The sequence below is a fragment of the Poecilia reticulata genome, chromosome 11, assembly GCF_904066995.2.
Source record: "Poecilia reticulata chromosome 11, P_reticulata-male-v2, whole genome shotgun sequence".
Lineage (NCBI taxonomy): Eukaryota > Metazoa > Chordata > Actinopteri > Cyprinodontiformes > Poeciliidae > Poecilia > Poecilia reticulata.
The window spans coordinates 14,534,116-14,544,267 of NC_088840.1; positions in this window are offsets into that span (position 1 = coordinate 14,534,116).

Sequence of the window (10,152 nt, forward strand, 5' to 3'; positions counted from 1 at the left end):
AAATAAAATATTCTGCTGCTTTTGCACCAGGAAAACACAAGAGCTGAATATCGCCTTTCAATCCCGAGATTAAAAGACACGTTTTTCTGGAGGTTTTTTTTTTTCTTCTTCTCGGAAATCAGAGATTTCGATTTGGACGCGCAGTTCTGCCAGTTTTCTAATCCTGAATCCAGACTAAATATGTCTGATGAGAGGAACACTGTAAAAGTGTCTTGATTTCTGGTTGCTGTGGATCCAAAGGCTTTTTGATAAGGCTGACTGCTATAAAATATTTTAGAAATAAAGGTGACTTTATTTCTTTTAGCTTATAAATTATGTAGTACTTACAATTATCTTGCAACCCAGAAAAGTAATTAGAACAAACTTAGAATCCAGAGAAACTCATCTAGAGAAACTGCAAATTACCTTAGACCAACATTTAGGACCATCTACTTTATAGAATCAAACGGGGAGAACCAACAATTAGTTTTATGATATAAACTGTGGAGAACTTATTACTTTAGACCAATATTTAGCTTATTATTAACCACGAGAAACTCCTCCTAGCTTAGAAATTATAGAGTACTTATAACAGGAGCATTTAGTTTATATATTCAGGAAACAGAACAAACTTAGAATCCAGAAACAGAAATACAAGCACAGAAATACACAGGTCCTCAAAATTCTGCAGATGACAGAAAGTTGCAGAAATAAATGGCTTGTATCTTGCTAAAGTAGTACTTATAAAAACATAAAAATACAGCACAAAATAGTATTTTTCATTGTCAATCATCTTTGAGGGTTGAAAGTGCTATACTTTTCTTCTATCTTTATTTAACAAGGATAAAACTCCTTGAGATCAAAAATCTCAAGGGTGTCCTGACAATCTACAAGTCTGGTGTAATTTTGTTTCGTTTATTATTGTACAATCTCATTATTTTTTCATGTTCCTTTACCGTTTCAATTGACAGAGTGGTGGAAAGCCCATTTTAATTTACCTATTTTGTCTATTTGGTGCTTATTTATTGTTTATATTTGGCAGCCTGACAACTGAGCACAAGAAAGTGTTCACCCAACTTGCAACCAGAACTCATTCAAGTTGGGTGCAATGTCATTCCCAGATCTAAGCTTCGACTTCAAGGACAGTTTGACTTTAGTGTAAGTGAAACCATGCGTACCTGACAAAACCCAATGATGTCAAAAACCACTTCACTCATGTCCACTGTGACTTTGTGTCTTTAACATGCACTGAAAACCACAGCAATGTCCGTCTTTCTACAACTCACAAGATTTACCCCAGACTTGATGCCTTTGTACTTCAGTCGTATGTTGAAACGTTTGGTAAGGCGAAACTGCAAACAATGACCTATAAAAAAAATGAGTCACCTGTTGTGGGATCAAACTGGTCCATCACGGCTTCACCGCCAACCCGCCTCATGTGAAGACGTCTTTATTAGTTCTTTAAACATCTGAATGAAAATATTTTGTATTCAGAGGAAGAAAAAAAGAATGTTCTTTTGTTCGTTCTTTCCTTCTTTTTCCTCTTTCTCTTTCATTGCTTTTTTTTTTTTTTAGTTGCGGTGTTGTAATGTTGACATCAGTTTTTATTTTTCCAAAATGTCAGGATATACGGCGCGCTCTACTAATTGCTACCCCAGGTAGACGTGTATAAAAAGCTTTTCAAAAATGTTGAATTTAATTTTTTAAAAATTAATAATCCAATGTTTGTTATGGTAGATTTCTTTTAAAATCTTAACTCGTATTGCCAGTCTTTGACTTTGTTTCCCTCAGGCAGAAATTAGTCCCCACTTTTTTCAGCAATTGTTTAAAAGTGGAAAAGTAAGAGAGCATGCTTTTCAAGCGCTCCCTATGTTCATTAACCTCTCTAAACTAAGAAATGCCTCCAAGAAAATATGAATATAAAAATCCCATATCTAGTCAAAGCACCTAAATGAGACCTTGTAGAGGATGCCTCACTTGAGTCATTCTTTAAGCAGCATTTCTACTGATCTAACATTAGTGAGAAACATTTGGTTAGGATATGATTTAAGGTTAGGAAAAGACTTGCAACGAGTTAAAGCAAAGCGCCCGTCTTCGTTTGTTTTACTAAAACACAAAACGGTCTATGAACACATTTATGGTCTATGAACACATTTCTTAAATGAAATAAATGTGAACAGGTATGGGAAAGCATCCCAAACCAGAGTGATACGATTTCACATTTCCCATTGATTTGTTGTGTGGCTCATCACAAACAGAGAAAACTTGTTGTGTGGTTACAGTAGAGAATGCATCTGCAGTCCCATCAGGTTCGGGTCAAAGGACGCGCCGACCTCCAGAGCCGTCCTTCGATTGTTTCTAATCCTTCTGACAGCCGGGAGCCTCGGAGACACAGATGCACAGGCGAATGGCTGCCTTTCACAGAGGCAGCCATTCGCTTGTGCGTGTGCATATACATGTGTGTCTGAGGCGCAAGTTTACATGCGAGAATGACTGCGTGTGGTGTGGAGAGCCTCATGTTCGGCATCCTTTCCCTGTCAAATCGGCAGCTGACTGTGATTAATATTTCAAAAGGGAACAAATGGAGAGCACAGGCAGGCCAGCGTGAATGTATGTGTGTGTGTGCGTGTATTCGTCCGTGCGCGTGTGTGTGAGAGACGACGATATAATTGACATAATTACCCCCCTGCTTAAACATCACACACATCCTGACAGACACAGCCGGAGACACACAAGGACAGCGCTTCTCCCTTGTCTGTGTTCACCCAGATGATGCTTAAATGTGGTTTTAAGTGGGAGCCCACATTAAATCACCACACATGAAGCCACCAGCCCCCATACTCAAATGGTGCTTTTTTTTTTTTTGCATGATTCAAAAAAAGCCGTTTGACTAATAGACAATAAATGATGATGCTTTGGGAGATCAAAGATATAAAAGATATTAAATCTGTCTTAAAATATAATCAACACAGTGATGCCTGAAGCAAGAGGAGTTCATTCTGATTAAATATCTAACTGTAGGGAAAAATTTAAACAGTGCATTTAATAATTTACAATCTTAATCTTCATCTTAAGACAATTAATCTTAAATGATATCTGCAATGTTTGGAGAACTTTTGCACCATCTGAAAGGTGTGTGAAGACTACAAAGAACAAAACTGTTACTCAAACATTTGAAAGTCATTAAAAAAAACAACAAAAAAAACTGCAACTTCTCATACGACCCGGTTCTGGCTCTGATGTTTTCTGTGATGAAAGAAAAGTCTCACATGTATAACTTATGTTCAGATCAGACCAAAAGGTCGGAGAGCAGCAAATGCATCAAGAGACAGACAGCCTGCTCGAAATAAAAATAAAAACTTCCCTTTCTTCCATGAAGCAGTGAAACATTTTCAAATTAATACTTTTTTGATTATTAAAGGAAGCTTAAATGTGAGCATGTATGGAAATTAAACACAAGCGGAGACACAAATACTTTTCAGGGATGTGAAAAAGTATTTGATCCCTTTTAGATTTTTTCTTTTTTTTTTCTTTTGATGATTAAAAAACAGAAATTTGACCAAAAAAAAACACCCAGCAAAAATATAATAAGAGAGTCCTGGTTTTCTAAATCAAAACCCTCATCTACAGATAAGAAATGTAAATTATAAATCGCCGCCGCAATGACGTTTCTCTCTTTCGTTGCTACAAAGGAGGGTGGCACACACTTCCAGCAGTGGATAACTGATTTTGGAATGAAAATGAACGGCAAAGTTAAAACAGCTATCTCTGCTGTTTGCTGTTTCTTTTTTTGTACATGAAAAGTTCAAAATAAAATCCCAATCCCATGTGAAAGTTCTCCCTGATGACATGGCTTTGATGCGGCCTTTGAAGTGGAGACGTCGGGGGTAATAATGATGGTGATGGTGGTAATTGATAACGGGGAGCTGAACGGTAAATGGACGACCATGGGGGACAGGAAGTGCTGAATGTGAGTCAGCCTCGGGCTGTGTGATAATGTAAGGGAAGGGTTGGGACAGCCACGATAAGGGAAAATGGTAGTCGTGACGGTTTGTGTGTATTTGTCTCATGTCCGTGTTAGAGACTGCATGCTCAAGAAGAAAAATAAAGCTTGTACGCTTTCAGAAGATGCTGTTTCTCACAATGTTTTTCTTTTTTCTTTCTTTTTGTTTTTTAGGAAAAAACTCATGCTGCTACAGTGTTTACACATTAAAAAAAAGTCCGATTTTGATAATTGTGACCTCAAGTTCAGAAAACACAACAAAACTGTGGCTGTTTACTGAGCAAAGATGAAGCCAAAGCCATGAGTAGTTTTCATATCTTGAAAAGTAAGGAATGAAATGAAGTGTTACAAGATTTTTTTCTCATTACATTGCTGCTTCAGTTCATTTCTTCACAGCTCTAAGCCTTTAAATCAGGCTGTGATCTACAGTTTGACTTTTCCATGCAACATCTTCATTATCTTATTCTTCTGCCAGTTTTTTTTATTATTATTATTCTGATTTGTTGCTGTATTTAGTATTTGTTCCAGGTTGCTGCCATCGGACCGATTTCACCACATTGGATCCAGAATATGTTTGACAAACAGAGGACTAAGTGTCTGCAAGGTGTCCCTCAGCTGACTAATCATCACTACTCCACCTCCGTGCATCAAGACATACACCAGAGTCGGTTCTGATTTTTGCTTTCTCTTCTTTTGATATTAATTCGTAGGGAGAGGTTGAGTTGGGTTAGTGTGTGAGTAAATGTATGTGCAGCTTAACAATATGATGTAATATTTTTGATGCGAGTGTGTCACGAGACGTCTGCCTCTTTGACAAAGTTAAGACTTTCTTTAAACACGTTTTTGTCTGGTTTTGTACCCAAATGGGTTTTTATGGTATTTTAATTGTGCGCAACTTTGTAAAAAGAGATCTGATCTGACGGGACGTTTTTTTTGTAAAATAAAGCTCGGATAAGAAAAAGTAAATAAAATTGGCAACTTGCAAGAACATGGAGATTTGAGCAAAGAACGATCGCAGAAACGTAAACGAGGAGTTGAGATGACAACAGCTGGCTTGGATTAGACACTTCAGAGGAGTAACAAGCTTCTGACACATAAACGAGTGACTCAATGTTTAGTCGAAAGTTTGTTATCTTTTCTCCCTGCTATGTCTCTCGGGGAAAAAAGATAAGCAAACTTTGTTTCAAGCGGCTTTCTGACTTCAGCCGACGGTTTCCAGCGTAAATCCTCCCGAATGTCTCCAACACGTGAGCACACCTTGTGACGTCATGTGTTTGAGACATTTGGAGCGAATTTCAAAGCCACACACTCAAACAAAAGCCGGCAGGGTAAATACGACGGGAAAATTAGATTAAGGACATATCTGGTTCACCTCTGTGTTTTTGATGAAAGTCAATCGAATTAGATTTTTTTTTCTTCTGTTTCTGTCTCACTTTTTCATCTGCAGGTAAATAAGAAACATTCGCTCAGTTTTATTTAAGACACATTAATCTTAGAGTATTCAGAAACATTTAGGTGGTAGATAACAATTTTTAGACTTTAATAAACTTGTAAGGATGTTAAAATGCATTGTTTTAGCTTTTTATAGTGCTAAAAAACTCAATTTTTAACAGAAAGGAATTAACTGGTTCTATATTTTGCACGATTTCTCACGCTTGTATTCAGTTTGTCAAGTCCACGAGAGGAAATCAACGTGGATGCAGTTCACTCAAATGTAGAGGAAAACACGAACACGGATTCAAATCATTGTCAACCCAGACTTGTAGAGGGTTTGTGATTCCTTTGGTTTAATGTTCTTCACCTTTCATTTCTTTGATTGTTCTATTGAGTCGTTTAAAAGGTTCTGCAGCAGCAGCAGCAGGAAGCGGTGGCATGCAGATAACACTGGTCTGAATGTAGGGCTTGGTGACCCGGGGGAAACCGGGCCTGGGGATTCAAGCTCGCTCTCTCACACAAAAACACAATTGGGAGCCGGCAAGGCTGGACAAGGATCTCTTTAGTAGGTCTTTGAAAAACCAATCAAGCAGACATCTTGGCTCTCGTCATTGTTAGCTGCCACAGCGCTGCCCACAACAGACCAGGAATATCACAGGATGTAGTGGTTTGTGTGTCATATTTGAACGCAGAGAGCAGGGAGACATCTCGTCTATCAACCCTTAACAGACTTCAGAAACAAAAATATTGACTCGATCGATGATTAACTCTTCAGATGGTAGACGCGTGCATTAAGAAAAAACACAGAAGAGCAGTTGCAGTGTCAGAGATGTTACTGGACAATAATTAATTGTTAAGCTTGACAACTGAGAAAAAAAAATGTATAGTATTAAAAACAAACGATCGGCGCAGCTTTTACTTTCCTTGTCAGGCATGTCTCTGGTCTTGTTGCAACGATGCTTAGCTTTAAAAAAGAAAAAACCTTTAGAGTTTAGTTTGTTTTTTTGGCAACAAAACTACAGTTTCTAAAGTTTGGATGAACATTCTGTACAGATGTCACTGCTTGCTGCCATGGGATCATTTCTATACTCTTTTAAAATGAGGAAGTGCTGGTGGGCAAATTCACGAATCTGCTACAAGCTCCAAATGTGTGCCGACCTGAACTTGTGTGTCTGAAAGTTACACACAAAGGCACTTTGAATTGCATTAGCCTGTCCTGTAAGCAAACAATAACACACGAAGACATTAAGAACTGTCCTGTCCTAAAGGTCTGAAACATATAATGTAAAGCTAAATTAAAATTTAAAAATACAATGCAATTTTCTAAGATGTGTTCTTACGTTTTGACCATATTTTTGCATCATATCTTATTTGTGACATGAGCTATTGACTGTGACTATGGCGTATTGTCGATATTGTTATTGTGTGACTAGGAATAGATGAGTCCCTCCATGGTTAGCGACCGTTCCTTCTCCTCTGAGAACTGTCCACTTAGAGACTAATACACAAACAAGGCTCCATGAATACAGCAATAAAAAGCTCTGTGTTCACCTCAGTGACCACCACATAAACACTCGAACACTGAAACTCTGGAGGCAGTAGCATTTGCATGAATAACGGTGCACGCACGCACACACACACACGCACACAAACACGCACACTTGTTTTCACACAAACACTCAAACATGTTCTCACTGTTCACACAGACTTTCACTCCCACCCAGCCTGCCTGATTCCTCGTGATGGTGTTTTCCCCCCCAGCGCACGCAAACACAGACGCACACACACACACACACACACACGCATGCACACACAAACACACACGGCGCTCCCACACTCGCTCACATCTGTTTGAGTTTGTTTTCTGTCTGAAGCCGTCTCTCCTCCGGTTCCCTCCTCGCCTCCTCGCCTCGTTTCCTCAGCGGGCCGAAGGAAACGCTCGGCCTCCTCTCCGGCTGTTGCTCGGTGTCCGGCTCACGTTGCTAACTTGCCTCGAGGTTTTCAAGCCACTGGAAACGATATGCAAATGCTCACCTTTGAAACATAAACGTTTCTAAAAAAAAAAAAAAAAAAACACCTACTGAAAAATGCAAACTGAGCAGCTTGTTTTTTTTTTCTCTCCCTGGTTGCACAGAAGATTTTCATTTATACCTTTCATTTCTGAATAGAATGATCAACTTTTAATAATTACAACAAGCCAAAATCAACAGATTTATTAAATAACTGCAAGGAAAAAAAAGGATTTTACATGTCCTGCTGTGCAGTTTTTAAAATTATAAATATATTATTACAAGCCTCCGTTATGTGACATGATGAATGCAAATGGTGGGAGTGTCTGAGATCTGCTTTCTGCCATCACACTGCCCACTGCTGGAGTCAGGCTGGCCAAAAATCTCTTCGCTTTTAAAATAATTGTCACATTCTACTTATTTTTAAGTCATTATTTCATCTGATCTATGTTTTTTAATCAGGATTATCATTACTATCACACAAAAGTAGCCAACATTTGATTATTTAACCGACTAGCAGGTGGAAAGAGAAGCCCCTTTTACCACAAACCTATAAGCTTTAAATGTTTTATGTTTCAAACAACAATAATGTCATTAATTACAAATAACGTAGCAATACGTCGACACTTTCAAAGCAGTCACGATCCAGTCTCGACACTGTTTTTTTTGTTGTTGTTTTTTTCAGGAATTGACTTATAAAACCCTGAGTGCTTAAGGTACACCCAAGGACTGGAAGAGATGTTTTCATCCGGCCTCACATTATTCCCTCTGATGAACGCTGGAAGTAGCTTTGTGTAACTTCGACAACCACATCAGAAGAGACATCCCACGGTAATGGAAAAACTGTAAAGTCAAATTACGTGTCTGCGTCAGCTAATGAAATGTTGCCTTAAATACCTGGAATTGTCTTGAAGGGAGAAATTTGGGGGGGAAAAAAATCTCGATGTGTTCTGCTAAAAAGGCATTACTGGCAATTAAGGTCTTTTACTCATTGTCGAACGAATGAAGTAAACGAGGAGCACTTTTAAACGAGCGACGGGAAAAGGAGTGGTTTGAGAAGGAAGAAACATCTGTGCCCATTTCTCTGTTTTCAGCAGAGCCAGTTGAGTATGGATTCGGTCAAAACACCATAAAAGAAAAAGAAAAGCTGCGCGCGAGTTAGAAACTCGGTTTGTTTCAGGTCGAGTTTGAGCAACTCCATCCTTCCATCCGTCAACACTCCACCTCTTTCCGAGGAACTGAAAGCTGCTTGCTGTGCAGCAACGGTTTGCTGTGTTTTCCTTAACCTGAGGACTTCAGGCTCGTCTCTCCAGCAGGTTAAGCGTCGGCACTTTTGTGACATTAAAACGGATTGAGCAGATTTTTGCTCATTTAAAAAGCACAATGAATCAGGATTGGTCAGACTCAAAACAGTGACGGAGACGACGTAGATTTTGAAAAACAGATTAGTCACAATAAACTCGTCCGTCCCTAAAATGAATCTAAATGAATTACGTGTTTTTTGTTACTGTTTTATTTTAAACAATCATTTTAAGAGCTAAGGCACAGAACTGATATCTTTGAATCTAAACATGTTTTGTCATATTGCACAATAAAACTTACATTTATATTTTGTCAGGGAGTTCTTGTGATTGGCCAACACAGAGTAGAGCATTAATCTGTTTTCAGTCACCTGCACTAAGAAAATTGAATAAGATTCAAAGCAACCAAGTGCTTTCACAAATTACTTAATTAATTGAATATCCACTGGTGTAATTAATGGCTTGATGAATGAATGAACTAGTTAATTGTAGTGTGCTGTTCAGTCTGTCGCATGAAAACGAGAAGGAAGTGTGCAGCATAAATGTAAACCTGCAGACCTGATGGATTTGCAGTTTGTCACAAGTTGCGTCGGGAAAACGGGAAAGAAGGAGCTTTGTGAAATTAAACTTAAAATGCAAAGTTTAAGGATATATATGCAAAGCAATGTGTGCTGAGGAAAACCAAGTCTGCCCACTGCGAAACACGGTGGTGGCAGCATCACGTTTTTGTCACATGGGATAGGGAAACAGTTTAGAGTTGAATGGGAGCGATAGACGGAGAACAATTTAAAAAAAACTACGTGTCATTTCCCTCTGGCATGAAATCCCAGTAACGGACACGGAAGTCAGCAACTGTAGTGACTTTAAACATGAAGAAGTTCAAGGGGGCTGAGTACTTTTGCGAGACACAATCCGAACACAATCGCTCTGTTGAAACGGGATCATCCTGCAGATGGCTGAAAGTTTGCCACGGGGAGTCAGAGCTGCATTTATGGCCGTGAATATATGTCCAAGTGTGTGAATATGACTTTACACTGCTGCCGTCAAGCTCCTGGCGTTGACACAGTAAACTGATCCTGACGGGTCTGAGAGGGGAAACATCTCCCTAACACACACACACGCACACACACACACTCCAGAGGGAGAGGAGAGCACTGGAGGAGCGGCACTCACACGGAGATTGAGTTACAGCCGAATTAGATCTGAGCTGTGGGAACCAGCACCTTCGCCTAGACACACACACTCACACACACGTACACACACGTGGCTGTTCTTAACACAACAGACGAGCAGGGACACACGCTGAGATGACACGGTGTGTGTACTCGTTCTCACATGAACATGCTCTCCCACACACACACACACGTGAGCCGACAGATGCTTATAAACAAACACACGTCTCTGAACAGATGCAGGCCGACCCTGA